Source organism: Nomascus leucogenys, chromosome 14 (assembly GCF_006542625.1).
Source record: "Nomascus leucogenys isolate Asia chromosome 14, Asia_NLE_v1, whole genome shotgun sequence".
Taxonomy (NCBI): domain Eukaryota; kingdom Metazoa; phylum Chordata; class Mammalia; order Primates; family Hylobatidae; genus Nomascus; species Nomascus leucogenys.
Window position 1 is genome coordinate 16,758,640 of NC_044394.1, and position 26,761 is coordinate 16,785,400.

The window sequence follows — 26,761 nt, forward strand, 5'->3', positions numbered from 1 at the left end:
ACAAGGGTATCTTAGAGTCAGGGATAAAAGTGAAATTGGCCCAATTGTCCCAGGAAAACATTATTTACAGATTTTTGAATAAACATAGAAAATGAACCTCCCAGACTTAAACCTTGAAACTTACATTTGTGTCATCTGAGTTCCTTCCTCAGGAAACCAAACCTCAGCAAGGAACTGAGACTCATCAGATCACCACATTCAGGCAGTGAGATTCCAGACCCCTCATTCATCATGATCATTTCTTTGCCTTTTCCCACCTTCCCTGCTACATAAGCCCACAAATTTTAGTAATTTGGTAGAATGGATTTTTTTTCCCCTCACTTTCCTCAGTAGCAGTACTCGATTAAAGCCTTCTTGTCTGACAATACTCATTATATCAGTGATTGGCATTCTGTGCAGTGAACAGCAGAACTAAGACCAAACCCCTGGCATTTCGGTAAGAAAAGAAAGAGTAGCACTGGAGGCAACACATGGTCCTTAAAAGAATGAGTAGAACAGCTTTCAAAAAGTTAGGCTGAGAACATTGAAGGACCTGACTGGGATGTGAATGAGGAAGAAGTTTTTCAGCTTCTTTCACAACAAAAATAATAATAATAAAACAGACCATTGTTAAGAAGACATTCTGAACTCCTAGGATTTAAGAGCTACCTGAGGTGGACTAAATCAAGAGGTCCCCAAAGTCTTAGAGTGGCTGTAGCAATTCCAAGTTATCCTTTGTAATACTTTGTGATTTTAAAAGGCATTGGACCAAATTAATGCCACAGTGGTGAAGCATATAGTCAGGTGGAGTTAATCTACTTTTAGTCCCAGGAGATTGAGAGTTACTCATGAGAGGAACAGTAAAGAAAGGAGACATGTAGCAACAAATCAGTTCCATGCCCAATCCTCATTTGTGAGCCAAAGGGGGTCTGTATTAGTCCATTTTCTATAAGGAACTACCCAAGACAAGTCAATTTATAAAGAAAGGGGTTTAATTGATTCACAGTTATGCAGGCTGTACAGGAAGCATGACTGGGGAGGCCTCAAGAAACTTACAATCCTGTCAAAAGGCAAACGAGAAGCAGGTACTTCTTACATGGCTGGGGCAGGAGAGAGAGTGAAGTGGGGGGAGTACTACAAACTTTTAAACAACCAGATCTCATGAGAACTCATTCACTATCCTGAGAACAGCAAAACAGAAGTCTTCCCCATAATACAACCACCTCCCACCAGGCCCCTCCTTCAACAATGAGGATTACAATTCAACAAGAGATCTGTGTGGGGATACAGAGCCAAACCATATCGTTCCACCCCTGGCTCCTCCCAAATCTTATGTTCTTCTCACATTTTAAAACACAATTATGCTTTCCCTAGAGTCTCTCAAACTCTTAACTCATTTCAGCATTAATTTCAAAGTCAAAGTCTCATCTGAGAAAAGGCAAGTTCCTTTCATCTATGAGAAAGCAAAAACAAGTTAGTTACTTCCAGGACTCAATAGGGGTATAGGCAGTGGGTAAATGCTTTTATTCTGAAATTGAGACATTGGCTAAAACAAGGAGGGTATAGACCCTGTGCAAGTCTGAACTCCAGTAGGGCAGTTATTAAATCTTAAAGCTCCAAAATAATCTCCTTTAACATTATGTCTCACATCCACACCTCACTGATGCAAGGAGTGTGCTCCCAAAGCCTTGGGAAGGTCCACTTCCATGGCTTTATAGGATTCAGCCCCTAACACTGCTCACAAGGGCTGGTGTTAAGTGCCTGTAGCTTTTCCAGGTGCATGGTGCAAGCTGCTGGTAGATCTACCATTCTGGGGTCTGGAGGATGGTGACCCTCTTCTCACAGCTAAACTAGAAAGTGCCAAATTGGGGACTCTGTGTGGGGGCTCCAAACCCACATTTTGCCTCTGCACTAACCTAGCAGAGGTTCTCCATGAGAGCTTCACCCTTGCAGCAGACTTAGACTTTTGCCTAGACACCCAGGCATTTCCATACAACCTCTGAAATCTAGGTGGAGGCTCCCAAACTTCAACTTTTACCCTGTGTGTATCCACAGGCTTAACGTCACATGGAAGCCACCAAGGTTTGCAGGTTATAGCCTCTGGGGCACCAGCCTGAGACATCTCTGGGACCCTTGTAGCCATGGCTGGAGCTGGAGTGCCTGGGATAAAAGAAGCAGTGTCCCAAGGTTGTGCAGGGCAGCAGGGCCCTGAGCCTAGCCTGCAAAACTATTCTTCCCTCATAGGTGTCCAGACCTGCAAAGGAAAGGGCGGCCATGAAGGTCTCTGAAAGCATTTTCTCCACTGTCTGGCTATTAAAATTTGGCTCTTCTTTACTTATGCAAATTTATGCAACCAGCTAGAATTCCTCCCCAGAAAATGTGTTTTACTTTTCTACAGCATGGTCAGGCTACAAATTTTCTTAAATTTTATGATCTGCCTTCCTTTGAAATACAAGTTCCAGTTTCAGTTCACTCTTTGCTCACACATATGACCATATGCTGTTAGAAGAAGCCAGGCTACATCTTGAATGTTTTCATGCTTAGAAAATTTTTTCTGCCAGATACCCTAAACCATCTATCTCCAGTTCACAGTTTCACAGATTCCCAGGGCAGGGGCACAATGCCTCCAACCTCTTTGCTAATGCATAACAAAAGTGACCTTTGCTCCATTTCCCAGTAAGTTCCTCATCTCCATCTGAGACCATCTCATCCTGGACTCAATTGTCCATATCACTATCAGCATTTTGGTCACAACAAATTTAAAAATCTCTAGAAAGTTCCAAACTTTTCCTCATCTTTCTGTCTTCTTCTGAGCTCTCCAAACTATTCCAACCTCTGTCCATTGCCTCATTCCAAAGATGCTTCCACATTTTCAGGTATCTTTATATCAATGCCCCCCACTCTCAGTACCGATTTTTTGTATTTGTCCATTCTTGCATTGCTATAAAGGACTACTGAGACTGGGTTAAAGAAAAGAGGTTTCATTGGCTCACAGTTCCAAAGACTGTATAGAAGCATGTCTGGGGAGGCCACAGGAATCTTACAGTCATGGCAGCAGGCAAAAAGAAAGCAGGTGGCCAGGCGTGGTGGCTCATGCCTATAATCCCAGCACTTTGGGAGGCTGATGTGGGCGGATCATGAGGTCAGGAGATCAAGACCATCCTGGCTAACACAGTGAAACCCCATCTCTACTAAAAAAATACAAAAAATCAGCCAGGCGTGGTGGGGAGGTCCTGTAGGCCCAGCTACTCTGGAGGCTGAAGCATGAGAATGGCGTGAACCTGAGAGGCAGAGCTTGCAGTGAGCCGAGATCGCACCACTGCACTCCAGCCTGGGTGACAGAGCTTTTTTTTTCTGTCTCAAAAAAAAAAAAAAAAAAAAAAAGAAAGGAGGCACATGCTACATGGCTAGAGCAGTAAAAAGAGTGAAGAGCAAAGGGGGAAGTGCTACACACTTGTAAACAACCAGATCTTATGAGAACTCACTATCATGAGCATCACAAGAACAGCATGGGAGATGTCCACCCCCACAATCCAATCATCTCCTGCCAGGCCCCTCCTCCAACATTGAATACTACAGTTCAACATAGATTTGGGGACACAGAGGCAAACCATATCAGAGTCTTTCACGCAATTTTTGCTGAGAAGCAAAGGGGTCGCTCTGTACAATCCCTAAATAAGAAATTATGAAAAGCAATGAGGCCTCACAAAAGAGCAGAGAATTTCCTACTGGAGGGTCATGTTGTAAATTCCCACTCAAAAAATACAAGAAAATGTCCATCTTCTGGAAGGAAGATGATTTTCTCTTGACCATAAAATTGACCAGAAAATGGCCAGCAGTGTCCAGTTCAATAGAAAAAATCAGGGATTAAATCCCCATTTAAAAGGCCAAAAGGGCTTCCTTCCAATAATACTCTTGCTAGAACAGAAAAAAGCTAGGAAAAGTCCTACTCAAGCAGCAAAGAACCAGGAAGAGCCCAATTTAATAGAATTAAAGCAACTCACTATCATGCTATTATAGAAAAATGTGCAAAGCACTGGATTAAGACTTGTAAGTCACCACCATGGATCACATTTTCTCCAGCCAGAAATAACACAGAGTTTAAGAAGCCAGCATGAATGACTGGGAAAGACAATAAGGTCTAAGGGCACATCAGGAATCAGGACTCTATTTAAGTCATGGCACCAGAAACTGTCAAATAAATGCAAATCCGGACTTAGAGAGTGAGAAGCTTTACTCAGAAAAAAGACTATTGCAATAGGAAAAATATTCCAATCTCAGAAATCTAAAAGCATCTTAAAATCAAACAGTAGAAGACTTTTTCATTTATAGGTTAGAGAGAGGCAAGCAAACATAAGCAGAGTCTATTTTAAGGGAGAAATTTGACACAAGGCAAAATCAACAGTGGGTTCTGACAAGGTCTTTCTGTAGTCAGTTGCCTTTCAGGAGAAGCTGATAGTGGGGGCAGAAGTATTCCATTATTTTTGGTGCTTTCTCAGGCTTGGGGATAAGCAGAGTTCAGGAACCTGTAGGAAGGAGTGAAGACTGACTAAAGTTTGGTCAAGATAAAGCAGAGAGAAAGAAATGGCCATTGTGAACACTTGGTCACCTATAAAAATATTCCTTATGTTTATGTGTGAGGTTTCTATATGACAAGGATCAGAAAACATTTTTTGGTAAAGAAAGGATAATAAATAATTTACCCTTTGTGACCATTTGGTCTCTGTCACAACTACTCAACTATTCTACTGTAGCTTGGAAACAGTCACAGATAAGCCTAAAGGAATAGATGGGATTCTGTTCTAGTGTAACTTTGTTCCTGGACCAAACTAAGGGTTGGGCTGCTATTTGTCATGGCCCAATAATGAGATGCAGATGTACTGGGGAGGAAGAGAGTTTTTATTTCTGTAACCAGTTACAGGGAGAAGGCCTGGAAATTATCACCAGACCAACTCAAAATTACAAAGTTTCCCAGAGCTTATATACTTTGTAAGCAACATGTCTATGTGTAAGTATACATTCATCTAAAGACATAAGCGATTAACTTCTCGTAATCTATAACTAAGGTCTCAGTTTGGAACACCTTCCTCTGGAGCCCCAGTAAATTTACTTAATCTAAATGGGTCCAGGTTCTGGCGTGATTACCCTTACCATGTCTCCTGATAAGTCACCGAGGTTTGGGGAGTTCCTTCAAACCCCCAATAAACTTGTTTGTGGAGGCCTGGGGAGTTTCTTCGGACCCCAATAAATTTGTTTAATCTTAAATGGGTCCTGTTAAGAATTACTTCCTTATTTTGTCATGCTTTAAGGCCCAGGGAAGGCCTAGGCAAAACTCTGGATGGGCTTTTGTTACATTCCAGCCTTTGTATAAGGGCACTGACTTTTTTAGCTTTGAATATTCAACTTAACCACTCAGTCAGTACTGAAACAATTGTTATGGAGGCCTATGTTAATGAGATCTGCCTTCCACCATCCCCACTGTCAATTTGCGCATGATTTCTATCATGCTTGTATATTTATTTATCACTAGAATCATAGGGAGATGGAGCATTGTAATCTTTCTGGCCACTTCCTGCTGAGAGGGTTCATCATTATGGGGCACCAAACGCAGTGCTGGAGTGGAAGAGGTCAATTTGTTCCCAGCAGCACTCTCTATTTCAGGGGCTTAGAGGCAGCATCTGCTGAAACATAATAGTATGCAACAGCAACACATATAAATACACTGCTGCTGTTTTCTTCTGAAGTTTAAGTTGTTTAGTCTTCAGTTTGCAGGGCTTTGAGAAACTACATCTTAGGTTTCAGTAATTTCCAATTAGGATGAATGGGGAAAAAGGAAAAGAAAGAGGAAAAAATTGAAAACATTATTTTGGAGTCTTGTAGCCAGAAAAATTAGAATTTAATCCAATCTGTAGAAAATAATAAAAACTGAAAAACATCAGGCAAGACTAGAATTTAACAACAGGTGTACTAGTTTTTGAAACATAATTTTTCTGTCTCCAGTATCCCATTTTTATTAAAAGACAAATAATGGAATGACTGGTTTCCTTTATCACAATTGGCTTAATTATTTGTATACGGTTCAGCAAGAATAATTATTTTTCACATAGGCCTTTTAAATTGGCTTTGATGGAATGTTGCTCCATAGAAGGACTCTGAGATAAAACATTTTAAGGCCGAGCCCAGCCATGGATTTGTACCATCAAATACCTATGAGTTGGCTGAATTCCTCTCCTCTTGAGGTTCCAAGATAATTTGGGGTTCCTGGCCTGTCAGAAAGTGACATTCTTTAGTTACCACAGATCAGAAACCCTGTACATGGACTGTGTACACAAAATATGATGCCAGTTTCCAAGGGCTTTATTGCCTCCATAAGTCAAGTTTGATTCCTAAAAGGAGAGCACACCATTCCATTCAAAGCCTTGGTAAAACAACCAGTTTTTCCTATTGTGTCCTGTTATAAAAGAAAACAGAATCTTATTGCAGTTATGCAAATAATTATATTGACTCACAAATCATTTCAAAATTCTGGAGAAATCAGGTAGAGAGAAACAAAGATGCTCAAAATTGTGTTTATATGAGTAAACTTTATGTAATTGTTAAAAAGCTGTTACTACCTCAAAATAAAGGTTCCTTCACTCTGAAAAGCAAAACAAAGGATTAGCAACATTTTAAGCAGAAAGTCAAAAAGATCACTTCAGTCTCCTATTTTAGCTCAGTTCATGCAGTTAACTCCTGTCCTGCTTGATATTAGTGAACATTTTAGCTCTTTAAGAGTCCTAAAAGTTTTTCCTCTATTCTGATTTCACAATCTCTAGTTATCAGAAACCTGAATTCAAGAGCACCTGTTAGAGCTTTATAGCTGATTATAAAACCATCTTCCAAAGAGGACCAAAATAAGACAAGAATTGTTTATGGGTAACAAAAAGTTTTAGGGTAGCCTTACTTAAAGACACAATTGACAAGGAAATCTGTTACCTCTATGGCACACAATAATTTAGCATAACAATTATAATTATTACTGATCATGTACACTAAGATATATCAGAATTACAGGAGTCTCCCATAACTGTGGAACACATACCAATCACATATTTATACAAATTTACCCCAAAGAAAGCCAAACACATGTTACACTGTTAACTCTTAGCAACCTTTACTTTTGGTGAAAACCTTGGTAAGTTTGGGATTTTAATTATGTACTAGGTGTGGAGCCTAGGACCTAGACAGAAGTGCAGATAAGGTCTGACTTCCTCAAGCATCTAACTCCATGCGTCCCAGGCCTTACCTAGCTGTAAAGCAGGCAAGTTTTACAGCTAAGAGTCATAGTAGCATTTTATAAAGCACTTATGAGGCCTAATCGCCTTTAAATTGTGTAACATATCTTGCATAAATTCCTTTGCATAAATTCTTTCATGACTTACACAGACAAACTATGACATGCCTTGACTTTCTGACTTGTTCTAAACATCCCTCTTTTTAAACAACCAGTTATTTTACTTTAGGACAAGAATTTAACATACCAGGTCCTTTCTTATATAGAATCTCTTTTCTTTAATAGCTAGGGGCATAGCTCTTTTTGCATAGCTAGGGGCATGACTAACTTCATAAGTCCTTAGGCCTTATCTAGAATTTAGCGCTCCAAAACATATTGAACAATTTTTAAGTCAAAGAAGCAGTTTATGACCTAAAGCATTTAGCAAATATTTGACCTGCATAATTTAGACCAAATGTTTACATTTTCCATGATATTTTTATTTTACGAATAATCTTTAAAATTCTCTGTATTTTTCTAACTTTCTTTATATCTCTCTTATTTCCTGGTTTCTTTTACCTTGTTTTATATGTAACCTTTAAATAAACTGAATTAGACAAAAATTAGTTACCATTTAAAAAGGACACAATTTTTAGAAGGAATGTTTTCCTACAATATATTTTTATTGGAAAATACCCAAATAATGAAATATCGGTTGTTTAATATAACTTTAGATTCTAAATTGTGACAAGTTTGCTTATAAGTATTTATCCCATTACATTTATCTAATTATTTATTTTAATTATTTACATAGATTGTTTCTGAACAATAGATAGTCATCATTTAAAGTTATGAAACTTTATATGGTAGTCATCATTTAAAGTTATGAAAGCCATTGCAAAATTATAGCTGAGACAGTGAAAATGATCTGACCTGATTCCATCTTGCTTCTAATGTCCAAGCTATACTTTTTCATTAATTTAGTTTATAGTTTAGCTTTGAAACAAAGATGATAACAGTCTTTTCCCCGACAAACTTCCTTCATATCTGTGGACTAGACTACTTAAGGCCACAAGATTAAAAGTTAGGGTATATTGCTAAATAATGCATGATGTAGCCATCTTCATCAAACCAATATTAATGTTTCACTTATTAAAAATTAAAAAAGCAAAGATCATTCTGTTTTGGGCTGAGTTATAGTTTTATAGCCTCTGTGCCAAATTGTGACACCTTATAGTATGTGGCAGAGATAGGTAGGAAACTGTTTGATAAATAAATGCAAACAAAAATGTATGCTAGCAACTCTTAAGACATTTCTAATATTACTTCACCAGTAATTTTTAAAGCTAGCTTATTTATTAAAGATTTTACTTAAGTCACAGAAAGTTTAAAAAGCATTTAACTAGTTTTTCATTTTTTTCTGTTAAAGTATGTACGTGCTTTATTTTTCTTTGAGCCAATTAATTAGAACTCTTTTATATATTTTTAGTAGTAAAACATGGTGTACACAAGACATAAATACTCAGACATATTAGGCATGTCAATAGAAGTACATTTTATAGATTCATAAGACCTCCCTTTTCCTAACTTTAAACTGGATCTTTGAGCTCTGGGAAGAGACCACATTTAATCCTGGGTTTTCGAAAAGGGAGAATTATTGTGAGGCTAGACCAAGTGATGCTTTTACAGTGCTCTTAAAAATAATTTTTTTTCCAAACAAAGACATTTCTAAGTGTCTAAGTTACACTTTTTCTTAAAAAACCTAGAGTAACTTCTGTGGCAATAGCTACTAATGAAGAAAACAAAATTCAGTCAACTGAGAAGAAAAAATTTCATCACACTCCGGGGACTGTTGTGGGGTGGGGGGAGGGGGGAGGGACAGCATTAGGAGATACACCTAATGCTAAATGACGAGTTAATGGGTGCAGGAAATCAACATGGCACATGGATACATATGTAACAAACCTGCACATTGTGCACATGTACCCTAAAACCCTAAAGTATAATAAAAAAAAAAAAAAAAAAAAAAAAAAAAGTGGAGGAAACCTTTTTCCATCGAAACCTTCACGGCAAGACAAAGCGAGCCACTGGAAATGTTTTAGATGATGTCCTATGGTAAATCACATTCCACAGAACCACCACCTACCAAGCTCCTGTTCTAGAGGTTGCAAATGTGCGTAAAGAAGTATGAAGTATGCTTGTATTATAAGCAAACCAGCTCCCATGAATCTTTATGTCCCACTCCAGGAGCCAAGGCCTCAAAGAGTGCCTTCAGGTCAATGGGACCAACTAACACTCTTAGTCATAACTGTAAACAAACAAGCAAAAAACATCATTACATCCTGGCCACAAATACAATCACCGCCCTTCCACTTTCTCCATACCCAGGCAAATAGTAAATGAACAAAAACTCAGCCTACCGCTTCGGAAAAGTTATTGGTCTATTTTCAGTGTCATTTACCTTATTATGGCATTATCTTTAGCTTCATTTGGGGGTAGAAAATGGTGACTCATTGTTACTGTAACTGAATTTGAAATTCTTATTTAATATTGCAGAACTAATAACAGACTGTGTGATAGTGAATCACAATTGTTAAACCAGTCCAATTCCTTCCCCATCTCTGCATCAGCTCCTGTTCTGTTGGGGCAGCCAGCAAATTTTGCTTTGTAAGTTCTTTTTTCTCTGTCTCTCAGCTATGACCAGAAACACCTTTAACCATGTGATGGCATGCTATTTGAGGTCATTAACCTCTGCTGCTTTTTCTACTCTTTCTGCCTGCCCCACCCTTGCTCCTGTGTGTGAAGTCAGCCGTGGTTGCCTCAGGAAAGGGATGATACAGGCAACTAGGCAGTCAAAGTTTTGAGTTCCAAAAGCCCAGGCTGGGCGTGATACAAAGACCTGGAAGAAAACATCGTCAAGCAGGTACAGTTGCGCCATGCTCAAGCCTAGAGAAGATTCTCTGGGATGTGTGGGATAAAGAGAGAGAAATGGGAAATGAAAATCCTTTAGATGCCAGTGGGTCCCTGAGCAGGCCTGTGCCCTTGACAAGGCCAAGTCAGGGCAGAGAGGAGGAAATAATGGAAGACCAGCCTAGCTTTGAGGATCTGAATGCAAGGGGAACTTATGCTCTGTCCATGGCTAAAGCTCAAGTGGGCAGAAAGACCCTAGGGTTCCCTGTACCCAGCGTACTGTGGGAGCAAAAGGCACATCCATTTTGTTGTGCCTGCAGGAAGTTTAAGAGAATCTCCAAGAGTCTCTCAGACCCCTGAGATGGCCAAGAACAGCAGATGTTTCCCTGGTACCAGAAAGTGGTAGTCACTAGCACTGCAGGTAACGTGAAGCTCTTTTCAGAAGCTCTTTAGAAGCAATAGAATCTGCCATTAAGATTGAAGATCACAAATACACACACAATGAATGTAAAAACCATGGCTGAGAATTGAATGCTCAGTGGTCCCCAGAGACAAGTGGCTTTATCTCAAAACAACTTAGATAAAAACAAGGATGGTGGAAACCTGGAAGATGCCTGTAGATGGTTCCAGAAGTGCTTCCCAGAATAGTGTTGGAAGATGCATGTGGAGAATCTGAATAAAATATCTTTCACAAAATGTGAGCAGGGGAAAAGTAATGTTATATATTGCATGTTACTTAATAAGGGGTTCCCAACAGGAGGCGATTTCACCCCACAGAGGACATTTGGCAATGTCTGGAGACATTTTTTGTTGTCAGAACTTTGGCAAGGATGGGAAAGTGCTACTGGAATCTAGTGGGTAAAGGCCAGGGTGTTGCTAAATGAGCTTCTGCTCTCATTTGTGTTCCTACACCCAATAACACTAAGCCTTGACAATGAAAAAAAAAAAAAAAAAGAAAAAATCTTTTGCTCAAAAAGACAAGGTCCTAGGAGAGATATAAACCTGAAGGCCTTTTCAATACAAACATGCACACATGCACACATAAACATACGCATCTTGGATGTTAGCTTTAAATTAAGGTGACTGTTAACCACTGAGCTCCTAAAAAATAATAATAATATTTTCCTTCCAGAGGCCTCTCATAAAGAATGGACCCAATACCTCCCATTTCAAGTTTACATGGTATCAAAAGGAACAAGACAGATACACAAACAAGTGGAGACAAATTTTGGACAACACAAGTGGGAGTGCACTTGGGCAAAACAGACTCAAAACCAACTCAAAACCTGATCTCAACCAAAACGTAAAGCAAGTGTATGAGTGAGCTCGATTGCTTCACTTGGTAAAACTCTTGATGGGCTTCTGTTACATTCCAGCCTTTATAAGGGCACTATTTTTAAGCTTTTAATATTTAACTTATCCACTCAGTCAGTACCAAAAACAGTTGTTATGGAGGCCTGTGTTAGTGAGATCAGGCCTGCCATAACTTTATTTATAAAACAGATGCCTGGCCAGAAGTGGACCATGGACCTTATTTTGCCACCCTGTGCTCTATAGTATCTCATCAGTTAGAAATTAAATTTACTGAAATGTGAGAAAAAACACAAATAAACATTACTCAAACTTCCTTCCTAATAATATCAGTCTGTTTCTCATTGACCAATCTGTTTCAAAAAGCCACACTTATCCTTAAGAAAGTTTGGAAAACAGATATCGAAAAAGGCACATGATCCCCAAATAAATTGTTACTTGTGATTAAGGAAGAAATACAACCAATTTCTTATTCGAGTTTTTTTTTTTTTCTTATTCTAGGACATCTTTGATGTAAAGGATAAAAATGAGAATTTAGAATTTGAGAGTTGACCCAGATTTCATAATGACCTGTTCATTTAACTCAAGTTTATATAAGAATAGGGGACAATCTCATCTAAAAGTAGAAACAAGATATTCCTAGAATGTTTTTATTTTTCTTTACTCAGTACAGCATTTGACAGAAGATCTGAGAATTCTTGACTTAATGATTTACAAAAAACAGAAATAAAAAAACTAGTCTTTCCCAAATTACAGTGATAAAATACAAGTAGGCCTAAAATATAAAGGGAGTTTCAAATTCTGAAGATTTCACATGAAATGTCTGAACCAAGAGGGCTAGCACTAATAAATTGCTTTTCAAATCTATTTGCAAAAAGAGGACATTTAGGGGCTCCATGGAATCATAACTCATGGTATGAAAAGGGGAATATATGTCTGTTTTCTTCACTGTCAGTTAAGCTGTTTGGAATTTCATTGGTTCATTTCCTAAAGGCTTCTCCTTTGCTCATTTACAGATTCCTGCATAGAAACAATTCATTCTTTGGATGCAAAAGCCTCTCATTCTTAGCTAGTTTAGCCATTTGTATGCTGGTCTGTGTCAGAGTGAGAAAAATCCCCCTTGAGCACTCCTATAGTCTTTTTAAGGCCAATCTTATCTTTACAAACATTTCTGAAGCTGCTTTATCATCCTACCCTGGAGAACATGGACTATGTATATATATATATATATATACACATACACATTTTAAGTTAAACATTTTGCTTGTTTTAACATAGCACACTAAGATAATGTTACATTATTTAATCCTTTGTTCTTTTTACAGTCTTTTATTCCTTTGAGATCTTTGTCATTTTAATTTTTTGTATTGCCGCATTTCCTAACTTATTTCCCATATAGCTCTTTATTAAAAATACTTTGCATTTAGATCAAATGTATCAGTAATTTAGGAGACCTGTTTTGAACTAACTTTTAAAAGGATTCAACACTATGAGCAGTTTTTCATTTTAATAATAATATCTATTTCATTTGATGAGCATGTAAATAACTAATTTATTTCACTTCCCAACCCTCAGTTTGGTCCGAGAACACCATCTCATGTCTGATTGTTTCTAATAACCTATTTAAACTACTATTTTAACAAAACAATATATAGTATCCCTTAAGGGGCCAATAATTTATTGCCTCATGGCTTCTTCTGGGTTCTTTTTGTCCATTGCACAGAAAAAAACAACTCACCAAGAGCATGGTATTACAGCAGAGACAGAAATTAATTAATGCAGTTAGCCAAGAGGTGGGACTGGAGTTGTTACTTAGGTCAGTCTTCCTAAGAACTCAGAGGCTAGGATTTTTATGAATAATTTGGTGGGCAGGGGCCTGCGGTGCTGCTTATTGGTCTGGGATGAAATTATAATTTCAAAGTGGAGGTGTCAAAAATGGTCCTCCTGCACTGAGTCTGTTCTCTGGGTGGAGGACACAGGACCAGTAGAGTCATGAATTGCAGGTCCAGGTGGAGTCAGTTGATTGCCAGAATGCAAAAGTCTAAAAATCATCTCAAAAGATCAACCTTAGGTTTTACAATAGTGATGATATCTATAGGCATAAGTAAGGAAGTCACAAATCTTGTGAGCTTTGGCCTCATGATTCCTGAGCATCAAGGGAATATAGAAAGGCAAGCTTAGGGGACAATGGCTGTTTATCAGTTAACTACACTTACATCTTAGAAGAACTCAGGCCCTTCCCATTAGGATTATAGCCTTTTATTAGTCTTACAAATGGGGTTTAGGTTCCTGAGCAAGGAGGAGATTTATTTCAGGTAGGGACTCTTATCATCCTCTTTTCAAAGTTAAACTATCAACTAAATTCCTCCTGTGGTTAGTTTGGCCTACGCCCAGGAATGAGTGAGGACAGTCAGCCTGTGAGGCTAGAAGCAAGATGGAGTTGGTCATGGTAGATTTAACTCACTGTCATTGTCTTTGCAAAGGCAGGTTAAATAAAAAGGGCAAATTTTCACTGGGATGCTGTTGAGGCTGAAAAACTTCTTTTAGCCATCATCTAAAATTAAGATAAATAACTAAATGTAGACACTGAGCTGCAGCATTTAATATGTGTCCACACTCTTGATCTGTCTTGGTTGCCTAGTTTTCTTCATCTCCTATATATGTTATTGAGGCTCAGAAACCAATACACTAAAATATAGTGTTTTGACATGATGAACTAAAGAAAAGCCTCAAGGTTTCTCTGACCTTCTCCCCGCCCTACTCTTTCTCCCAAAAAAGCTGAAGTTCTTTCATCTGCCCATGATACAGACCCACCAAGGAGAAAAATTGTTTTTTTCTCTCACTCCCTGTTATCTCACTATCTATTGCAGAAAACAAGACGAAGAATGCAATCACATCTGAACAGACCCTTTCACGTATTTACAAGTTAATCTTTGTTCCTGATCTGTTTACTCTTTCTAATAATCCCCTCAACACAAGTCCTTTTCTCTAATTTTCCATAAACTGTTGCGTCAGGATAGCATATAAACTCTTGAACCTCACTGGGTGTTTAGGTGTTCATTCTGAAGATACATGTTAAATAAATTTGTTTGCCTTTTCTCCTATTAATCTGCCTTATTTCAGTGATTTTTTTCAATGAAACTTCAGAGGGCAAAAGGAAATTTTCCCCTTGGCTTCTCTACAAATTTATGTATAAAAAAAATTATTATTGTTGACATTTCTAGAACTTCATATTTCCATTAGCATTATATTTCATCAAGGACTGCAAAAACAGAAAAATTCAAATTTTGAACAGACAACAATAACAGAAAATACTCGTATATTTTTATTTACTAGCATGCTCTGTTTTCTGCATAATGTCATCAAAAAATAAAATACTAATTTATTTAAACACTTGTATAACATGATCCAAAAGTTTTCCAAAGCATATCTTCTCACATCTAATCTATATTTCAATTTTCTTATACATAACGAATAATATATCTGAAGAGAAATGAAAATAAAATCAGGAAACATGTGGTAACCAAGTATTTGATTTTCAAATACTATTAGTGCTCTTTTTTTTAGTAATTTTATAAAATTACTCTAAATGGAAATATTACACATATATGCATGCTTATTGAATGATATGTATCACCTTATTCATTTTGGTATTGGTAGAATGCGGTCTTGAAAGCTATTATTTTGAATCTTCAAAGCTCACCTGAATACATGGAGATTTAAAATAAGTTTCCATGAAATTTGGGACCAATGTGGTATTTTATTTTTAAATGACAAAGAGGCTCATAATTGCTTATAGGGTTTCTTTTGTGTCTTTCTCTACATTCTATGCATTTTCTATTCTTTACTAAGATATTTTTAAAAATTATTTGGCTAACACTTTTTCATCATAATACCTAGCTATGTTTATTCAATCTTTGCATGTCTTCAATCTGCAATGCATTCTTCTTTAGTTTCTGCCTTTCTCTCCTATACCCAAATGTTTTCTTGATCTTAAAATACTTTCCAATCCACCCCCAAGCCCCTTTCATCACTATTAGAAAACTATTTTATTCTAGCTAGGTTTTGCATAGTTTGCTAGTCAAAGAATGGAAATCTCCCAGCCCTTCTTAATTTAGTCTCCCAAAATTCTTAACAAAACAATAATTGAGTAATACATCTACATTGCCAAAAAAAAAGGTAAAATCTAGTTGGGAGAGATGATACGCATTAAACAGTTTGTGGAGAAGTATATAATACAATTGTTAAAGGGACTGTTTCCAGGACCACCCACAGATGCCAAAATCAACCCATGCTAAAGTTCTAAAGTAAAATGGCATAGCATTTGGTTATAACCTACACACATCCTCTCAAATACTTTAATTATCCCTGAATTACTTACAATACCTAATATAATACAACGTAATACTACGTAATAGCAGTTATACTGTACTGGTGTTTTTATTTGTATAATTTTATATAATTATATTATTTTTGTGTTTTTTTCCAAATATTTTTGATCTGTGATTGGTTGAATTTGTGTATGTGAACCACACAGATATGGAGGGCCAACTGTATATTGTAAATTACATACTTTGGAATATAGTCTATGTGACGATAAATACAAATCAAAGGAGAAAAAACCTCTGGTACAAAAGGGGAAAGACACTCCTCTCATCTCTTTTCTGATAAATTTTACTTTAAAAAACATGTCATTGTAAGTTATTTCTCTGCCTCTTTGAAATGTATTTAAATATTTTGAAAAAGCAAAATAAGCTTCTTGCCAGCTTTTAGAGCAAGTCATATCTTTCTCAAGAACCTGGGAACAATCTCTTTGAAATATAATCTTCAAAAATTGAAGCATCCCAACCTCCCAGTTTTTGTAAGAAGGTAGAAGCCTAATTTAAATGAGCACCTTCCTCCAAATTGCAAAATGAACTCCTGTCATCACAGTATAAGAAGTTTCTTCTTCCTTTGGATAAAAACAATTTACTAATACAAATAGTCACCCCAGATCCAGGTAAATTTAGAATAAATCATATGTGACAAATGGTACTTTTGAGTTATTTTACCTGAGGACTAGTTATTATTTATCTTGAAAACATGTATGTAATAGGTTGTATCTGCTCAGTTATCAAAGGGTGAGATTTCTTTTCTGCAATCTCTAGCGGGTTGCTTGTGGTTTGCATCACATTCTGTTTTAATATTTATTTAATAACAAAACTATTTTCTTTCTCACATACCATTGTGTACAAGTTTTCTGTTTCCTGGAGTGACAGAAGTTTTGTTTCAAATGATATTCTTCTAACAACCATTGGGAGCTATTTAATAAGGTACAAACCATAGTGCAAATACAGTTTGAGAAAGGAGATCACTTATCTCTCTCTTTATCTAATATATAGATTATTAATGAAAAATATAACATGTATTGGACATTAATATACTGTTAAATATTGGTATTTAAGATATTAGCATATATTAATGTTAATGTGTTAATATATTATGCATATAAGATGTAATATAGGTAGGCATACCTTCTTTAATTGTGCCTTGTTTTATTGCATTTGACCGATACTGCATTTTCTACAAATTGTGGCAACCCTGCATACAGCAAGTCTATCAAAACCATTTTTCCAAAAGCATGTACTCACTTTATGTCTCTGTGTCACATTTTGATAATCCTGTCAATATTTCAAACTTTTTCATATTGGTCACAGATGACCATATACATGTTATGGTCATCTGTGGTCAGTGCTACTTGATGTTACTATTGTAATAGTTTTTGGGGCTCCACAAACCACATCCATATAAGATGCCAAATTTAATCAATGAATATTGTGTGTACTGACTGCTCCACCACTGGGTACTTATCCAAGTCTCTTCATCTTCCCAGGCCTCTCTATTCCCTAAGCCATAAAAATATTGAAATTAGGCCAATTTGTAACCTTACAATGGCCTCTAAGTGTTCAAGCGAAAGAAAAAATATCATGTCCCTCACTTTAAATCAAAAGCTAGAAATTATTCAGCTTAATAAAAAGGGCATGCTGCAAACAGAGAATGGCTGAAAGCTAGGATTCTTGCATCAAACCATCAGCTATGTTGTCAATGGAAAAGAAAAGTACTTGAAAGAAATTAAACGGTAACTTTGGCTGGTCCAAGTGTGCCGGTGTCTATAACTAATTGATCACAACTAGTTACAAATGTCTTTGTTCTTTCTCCACTGTCACTGTTTCAATTAACTAGCTTAAAAAAAGAAAAGTGCTATACCAGTGAACACGCAAATGATAAGATGGTAAAACAGCCTTATTGCTGATCTGGAGAAAGTTTTAGTGATCTGGATAGAAAATCAAACCAGACATTATAGTTCCTTAAGCCAAAGCATAATCCAGAGCAAGGATCTAACTCTCTTCAATTCAGTGAAGGCTGACAGAGGTAAGGAAGTTGCAAAAGAGAAGTTGGAAGCTAGCAGAGGTTAGGTCATAAGATTTAAGAAAAGAAGCCACCTCCATAATACAAAATTACAAGGTGAGTCAACAATTGCAGATGTACGAGATGCAAAAAGTTATCCAGAAGATCTAGCTAATATTACTGATGAAGATGGCCACAGTAAACAACAGATTTTCAACATAGATGAAGCAGCCTTCCATTGGAAGAAAATGCCATCTAGGACTTTTATAGCTAGAGGTAATAAGTCAATGCTTGACTTCAAAGTTTTAAGGACAAGCTGACTCTCTTAGTAGGGGCTGTATTAGTCTGTTCTCATGCTGCTAATAAAGATATATCTGTAATTGGGTAATTTATAAAGGAAAGAGGTTTAAATGATACACAGTTTCACATGGCCGGGGAGGCCTCACAATTATGGCAGAAGGTGAATGAGGAGCAAAGTCATGTCTTACATGGCAGCCAGCAAGAGAGTTTGTGCAGGGGATCTCCCATTTATAAAACCATCAGATCTCTTGAGACTTATTTATTAACATGAGAACAGTGTTGGGGAAACTGCCTCCATGATTCAATTATCTCCACCTGGCCCTGCCCTTGACACATGAGGATTATTACAATTCAAGGTGAGATTTGGGTGGGGACAGAGCCAAACCATATCAGGAGCCAATGTATTAATAGCTGGTGACTTCAAGTTAAGCCAATGCATATTTACCATTCTGAAAATAACAGGATACTTAAGAATTGTGATAAACCTATTCTGCTGTGCTCTATAAATATAACAACAAAGCATGGATAACAGCACCTCTTTTTACAGTGTGGTTTCATGAATATTTAAAGCCCACTGTTGAGACCTACTGCTCAGAAAAAAAGATTCATTTTAAACAGTACTGCACACTGACAACGCATTTAGTCACCCAAGAGCTCTGATAAAGCAAAAGTATTAACATTGTTTTCATGCCTGTGGACAAATAATCCATTCTGCAGTCCATGGATCAAGGAGTAATTCTGGCTTTCAAGTCTTATTATTTAAGAAACACATTTTCTAAGACTGTAGCTGCCATAGATTCCTCTGATAAATCCAGGCATTCAATCGATAATTTTTTGGAAAAGATTCATCATTCCAGATACCATTAAGAACATAACTGATATTATGGAAGGTGGTTAAAATATCATCATTACCAGCAATTTGGAAGAAGATTCTGACCCTCATGGATGACTTTGAGGGGTTCAAGATATCAGTAGAGCAAATAACTGCAGATGTGGTAGAAACAGCAAGAGAACTGGAAATAGAAGTGGAGTCTGAAGATAGGACTGAATTGCTGCAATTTCTTGACAAAAGTTAAACTAATGAGTTTTTTTTTTATAGATAAGGCAAGAAATTAGATTTCTTGAGAGGAGATCTTTTCCTGATAAGGATGCTGTGAACATTGTTGAAATGGCAACCAAATGTTTAGAAAAGCAGTTGCTTCTCAACTGATAAAGCAGTAGCAGGATTTGAAAGGACATATCTCAATTTTGAAAGAAGTTGTACTGTATGTACTGTGAGTAAAGTGCTTTCAAACAGTATTGCATACTACAGAGAAATCTGTCATGAAAGAGTCAATAGATGCAGCAAACTTCATTGTTTTCTTATTTTAAGCAATTGCCACAGCCACTCCATCTTTCAGCAACCACCACTTTGATCAGTCAGCAGTTATCAACATCAAACCAAGACTTGCCAGCAGCAAAAATATTTTGACTCACTGGAGGCTCAGATAATCCGTATTTTAGCAATAAATTATTTTTAATTAAGGTATACACACTGTGCTTTTTAGACCTAATGTTTTTGTACACAATAGACTACAGGGCAAGATATGTATGTGTGTGTATATATATATATAAAACTTTTATATGCACTGGGAAACCAAAACATTTTTGTGATGTGCTTTCTTGCAATATTTGCTTTATTGAGGTGGTCTGCAACCAAACCCACTATATCTTCAAGGTAGGCCTGTATTATACGGAGTGAGAGGAGAGAAAGATAAGTGAGATCTTTTTTCTCAAACTAATTTTCTGTTTCTTATTACATAAAAGGCGATAATGTTTATTCTTACCTAATTGGATTCTTGTGTAAATTAAAGATTATATATGTGAAGTGTTAAACAGTGAATTCTTATATTACAGTCAGTGCATAGCAATGGGATGACTTATATCACAGCAGTCACATCAATACTGCAAGGTTTGTAGAATCAGACGGAACTCCATCTCTACTTTTTGCAAGCTCTGGGGCTAGGAGACAAACCTCAACGAATTTTTTGTTCCTCAATTGTATGAGGAAGAATGAGAAGACTTACTATTTAAGTATGAATACTATATAAGGTATTATAGTAATAGTTCTGTGAATACTTGTCCTTATTTTAAAAATGTTTTCATGCAAAGAGGAAGAGAAAGAGGTAAGGAATATCAGGCAAGGGGAAGAAAAGGAACCCCAAGACCAACAATAAAAGAAGCATACTGAGCAGGGTGTTGAGAAGACTCGTATCTCAGCAAATCATTTTATATTTGTAGGAGAAACATATTGTCTATAACTCATAGAATATGGTGCCAGATGATCAGAGAATTTAAAAGCATCATTAACACTTCAATGTAAATATATAGTTGGCAATTGGACATATCTTCTCTTCATTCTGAAAATTCTGCATTAAGTGTTATTTGACGACTTTTGTCTATTTTTCTACTAGACTTTCTTTCTGTTTTAATTGATTTATAAGACTTATAGAATAACTGTAATTCCTGGTGTAGGAATTACAAATACATATAATGCAAATGTCTTCTCTTAGTCTGCAGCTTGCTTTTTTATTATATTAATGGAATCTATGATGAACAAGATTTCTTCATGTTAACACTGTCCTCTGTATCTTTTTTTTCTGCCATAGATAACACTTTAATGCAACCTGTTGAAGAAAGCTCTGCTTATCTTCTCTTATGCTTTCAAAAGCTTTATGGTTTATATTTTACATTTGAGTGGAAAAATCCAGTAAGAATTTATCTTTGCATGTGATGTGAAGTAGTCCAGACAGCTATTTTTTCTTTTATGGATTTCTATTCAACCCAGCACCATATATTAAAAGTTTTCCCTTAATTTTACTTTTTAAAATTAAATCAAATGAATATAGATGTATGAGTCTGTTTCTATAATGTACTCTGTTCCAAGGCTTAATTCATTTAACCTTGTGTCAGTAGTAAAATGTTCGCATTCCTATGGCTTTACAGTAGATCCTTGATATATGGCAGTGTAAATTTCCTACCTTTGTTCTTCAAAATTGACTTGGCTATGCTTGGCTTTGCATTTCCATATAAATTTTAGAACCAAATTATAAATTTCCATGCAGCAGAAAATCTGCAGAGATTTTTATTGGAATTCTGCTTTTCTAGAGATCAATTAGTGAGACTTGGAATTGCACTATTGACTCTTCCAGTAAATAAGCATAAGATAACCTAGTTTACATAGGTGTTGCTTAATTGTTCTCAATAAAATTTTATAATTTTCTAGGTTGAATCCTCACACAAGGTCTCGATTTATATAAAGGTGTTTGAATTTTTCTGCTATTTTTAATGGTATTGTTATTAATTGTCCACAGGATAGTTCTAAAAAACTACACACTGATTTCTAGCAAAATTAAAAGGAAATTATACTAAGGTGATTAACAATGACCTAACCCACAGCTTTGAGGCATAAATTTTAATATTTTTGAAATTCCTTTTTTTCATAGTTTATCTTTTTGGTATTATTTTTCTATAATCTCATCTTTCTATATAACCCAACACATAGAAATCTTCCTGACATTTCTTATGGAGTAAAAAACCTGCTACAATATCAAACCTTCCTAAGAAAACTAGAAAAAAAATTCTCTAAATGTACTTATCGTGGAGAAATTTGATGTGTTTTTAAGAATAAAATAGATGGAATATCTGTTGAATAATTACATTAATGATATACCTATTTTTCATTTCTAGGACAAATTCATGAAATAACGACGCTAATACCCCCTCCTCTCTTTCTGTCTCATATATAAAATATATAATAAATATAAAAAATAATGTATTATAATTATCAAATTGTATATAATAATACACATTATACTATATATATCATAAAACTTATTATATAATACATAATAAAGTCTATGAGATATATGAATTTTTACTGTGCACCCAATGCATACACAAACACATGCAAGCACCCCAAGAAGATGTAGAATATTTCCAGCACTTCATACATTTCCACTGTGAGTCTTGCCAGTTCATATTCCCTCAGAGGTCACTAATGTGACTTCTATGAATATCTACTAGTTTTGTTGCTTCTTGAAATTCATATAACTGGGATCATACAGTTTGTGTTCTATTTGTCTGGTTTATTTCAGTGAATATATTAGTGGTGAAATAGAACATGTTGTTGCAGGCACCAGTATTTGTTCCTTCTTTTTTTCTTTTAATTGCTGTTTCATAGAATGAATACTACTGTTTTACAAGAATGAACCACTATTTGTTTTACCTTTCACCTGTTGATGGCATTTGGTTGTTTCTAGTTGGGACTTTCATGAATAAAGCTGCTAAGAACACTGCTTTTCAACTTTTTTTCTGGAAAAACTCACTTATGTATCTTAGGTATATACTTCGGAGTTTAATTATTGGATCATAGTGTAAGCATTACTTAATTTTAGTGCAAACTGTCACATTCACATACTCCCCAGCAACGTAAAAGAAATTCATCTATTGCCCCACCAATACTTGGTATTGTCAATTGCTGTTAAAAGTGTAGTCATTTTAGTTGGGGTGTATTAGTACCTCATTGTGTTTTTCATTTGCATTTCCCATAAAGAATAAGTTAAGCACATATATATCAGCAATTTAGGGTAAATGTTGTTTTGTGAAGTTCATGTTCTAGTCTTGGAACAGTTTTTTTTTTTAATTACATGGCCTATATACATGTATATTTTTGTCTTTCTAGGTTTTTTGCTCGTTTCTTCAGAGCTGTATTCCCATTGCCTACAACACTGCTTGATCCTAGAAAGGCATTCATTAAATGATTATTGAATAGAAGAGTAAATGCATGAATTAGTTTACCACACACCCCAATATCTTGTTTTATTGTATTGTGTTTCCCCTTCACCTCTCAATGTCATTGCTATTACAGTCCCTTCACTGCTCAAATATATTAATAAATTTCTTAGAAATATATTTTTCCTGAAAAGAGCTTTATTCTCTGCATTTTTTATTAAAAATGGTGTTTTTTAATGAACACCATGTTTTTAATATCTTCTGTGTTTAATATTTAATATTGCTACACTTATATCAAAACATTAACATCAGTATATTAAAACTGATTGCTGTATAGTGTCCAATTACACATATTCCTCAGACTATGCTCATCCACATTCTGAATTGTGCCCAAATCCCTGATGGTACAAATAGTGCTACAGTGAACATGCTTATACATATTCTTATTTTTATGTTCATTAATGATATGGTTTGGCTGTGTCCCCACCCAAATCTCATCTTGAATTGTAGTTCCCATAATCCCCACGTGTCATGGGAGGGACCTAGTGGAAGGTAACTGAATCATGGGGGTGCTTACCTCCATGCTGTTCTGTGATACTGAGTGAGTTCTCACAAGATCTAATGGTTTTATAAAGGGCTTTCTCCTCCTTCACTCTGCACTTCTCCTTGCTGCCACCATGTGAAGAAGTACATGTTTGCTTCCCCTTCCACCACGATTGTAAGTTTCTTGAGGACTCCCCAGCCATGCTAAACTGTGAGTCACTTAAACCTCTTTCCTTTATAAATTATCCAATCTCAGGTATGTTTTTATTAGCAGCAGGAGAATGGACTAATACAGTATTGGTACTGGGAGTGGGTCGCTGCTGTAAAGATACCCAAAAATGTGGAAACGACTTTAAAACTGGGTAATAGGCAGAGGGTGGAAAAGTTTGGAGGGCTCAGAAGAAGACAGGAAAATGTGGGAAAGTTTGGAACTTCGTAGATACTTGTTAAATGGCTTGGACCAAAATACTGATAGTGATACGGAAAATAAAGTCCAGGCTGAGGTGGTCACATATAGAGATGAGGAACTTTTTGGGAACTGGAGCAAAGGTGACTCTTTATAATCATGTATTTTAGGAAAGAGACTGGCAGCATTTTGCCTCTGCCCTAGAGATCTGTGGCACTTGGAACATGAGAGAGATGATTTAGGGTATCTGGTGGAAGTCAGTTCTGAACAGCAAAGCATTCAAGAAGTGACTTGGGTGCTCTTAAAAGCATTCAGTTTTATTCATTCACAAAGAGATGGTTTGAAATTGGAACTCATGTTTAAAAGGAAAGCAGAGCATAAAAGTTTGGAAAATTTGCAGCCTGAGGATGCAATAGAAAAGAAAAACCCTTTTTCTGAAGAGAAATTCAAGTCTGCTGCAGAAATTTGCATAAGTAATGAGGAGCCAAATATATATAATCACCAAGACAATGGGGAAAATGTCTCCAGGACATGTCAGAGGTCTTCCAGCAGCCCCTCCAATCACAGGCCCAGAGACCTAGGAGGAAATAATGGTTTTGTAGGCATGGCCCAGGGCCTTGGTGTTTTGTGCCATCTCAAGACTTGGTGCTCTGTGTTCCAGCCATGGCTAAAAGAGACCAAGGTACAGCTAGGGCCATGGCTTCACAAGGTGCAAGCCCCAATCCTTGGCAGCTTCCTCATGGTATTGAGCCTGTGGGTTCACAGATGCCAAGAATTGAGGATTGGGAACCTCTTCCTAGATTTCAAAGGACGTAGGGAAATTCCTGGATGTCCAGGCAAAAGTCTGCTGCAGGGGCAGGGCCCTCATGAAGAACCTCTGCTAGGGTAGTATGGAAACAAAGTGTAGGGTTGGAGCCCCCACACAGTTTCCACTGGGACACTGCCTAGTGGAGCTCTGAGAAGAGGGCCACCTTCCTCCAGACCCCAGAATGGTAGATCCACTGACAGCTGGCACCATGCACCTGGGAAAGCTGCAGACACTCAACAGCAGCCTGTGATAGCAGCCAGGAAGAGGGCTGTACCCTGCAAAGCCACAGGGGCAGAGCTGCTGAAGGCTGTGGGCACCCACCTCTTACATCAGCATGACCTGGATGTGAGACATGGAGTCAAAGGAGATCATTTCAGAGCTTTAAGATTGACTGCCCTGTTGGATTTTGAAATTGCATGGGGCCTGGAGCTCCCTTGTTTTGGTCAATTTCTCCCATTTGGAATGGGTGTATTTACCAAATGCCTGCACCTCCATTGTACCTAGGAAGTAACTAACTAGGCTCATAGGCAGACGGCACTTTCCTTGTCTCAGATGTGACTTTGGACTTGGACTTTTGGGTTAATGCTGGAATGAGCTAAGACTTTGGTGGACTATTGGAAAAGCCTGATTGTGTTTTGCAATGTGAGGACATGAGATTTGGGAGGGGCCAAGGATAGAATGATGTGGTATGGCTCTGTCCCCACCCAATTCTCATCTTGAATTGTAGTTCTCATAATCCCCACATGTTGTGGAAGGGACCCAGCAGAAGGTAACTGAATCATGAGGGCAGTTACCTACATTCTGTTCTTGTTACAGTGAGTGAGTTCTTATGAGATCTGACGGTTTTACATGGGGCATTTCCCCTTTCACTTGGTGCTTCTCTATCCTGCCATCATGTAAAGAAGGATATGTTTGCTTCCCATTCCACCACCACTGTAAGTTTCTGGAGGCCTCCCCAGCCATGCTGAACTGTGAGTCAATTAAACCTGTTTTCTTTATAAGTTACCCAGTCTCAGGTATGTCTGCATTAGCAGTGTGAGAATGGAGTAATACAATAAGTTTTTTTGACTATTCATCTATATCTAATGATCTATTGATTTATGTATCTATATTGGGATTGCTGATGTCTAGGACATAAATGTACTCAATTTCACTAACCATTTGATGATTGTTTTTTTTGGTGGCTATCTCAATCAACAATCCCATCAGCAGTACATGAGGTTTCACATTTGTACTCAGTCTCTCCATTTTCTCAGATTTTCTATTTCTCAGTCTCTCTATTTCTCAGATTTTCTATTGTCTGCCATTCTGATTGCCAAAACAGCCATAGCATTCTTTTAATTTGCATTTCTCTGCTTATAAAATAGTCCAAGAGCCTTATAATATACATTCTGGACATCAAAATTTCTTTTTATAATAATAGCATACTATATCAGTTACCTGCTTTCTAAATGGTTTCCTTCACTTTTCTCATTGATTTTCAAACATTCATTACATAATCTAAATATCAATTCAACAGTCATAGGTACAGGGGAAAACGTGTTTTAATCTGAAAAAAGTACTTTAACATCATGACTGCTGAATTGTATGATGAGTATAATATTTAGTCTTGTAAGAAACTGCCAAACCCTTTGTTTTAAGCGGCTGTATGATTTTTCATTCCTATCAGCAATGAATAAGAATTCCTGTTGTTACACATTCTCACTATGTATAATGCTCCCACATTATTGTTTTAATATGCAATTTCTTATTCATATATGATGCTGAGCATTTCTTTATATGCTTATTTGGCATTTGTATATCTTATTTGTTGAAGTGTTTGTTTAGATCATTTGCCCATTTTTTAAATTGGGTTGTTTTCTTATTAAGTTTTAAGAAGTCTTTTATATTTGGGATACAAGTTTCCTATTAGATATACATTTTGAAAAATTTTCTTTCCGTCCATAACTTGTCTTTTCATTTACTTAAAAGTAACTTCTAAAAGTTTGATAATGTTGAGTTGTATATTTACATCTCTGATCCATATTTAGTTAATTATTGTGGGAACTACCAGATCTCTGTCTAGCTTCAAATTTTAGCATGAGAATGTTCA

General features: G+C 36.7%; 1 long non-coding RNA gene across 1 annotated transcript in view; it reads left to right on the plus strand.

Moving 5' to 3' along the window:
• Positions 1-26,761, plus strand: part of LOC115838217 — a 1,373,476-nt gene that overhangs the window by 1,246,531 nt on the left and 100,184 nt on the right. The window lies entirely within an intron of this gene.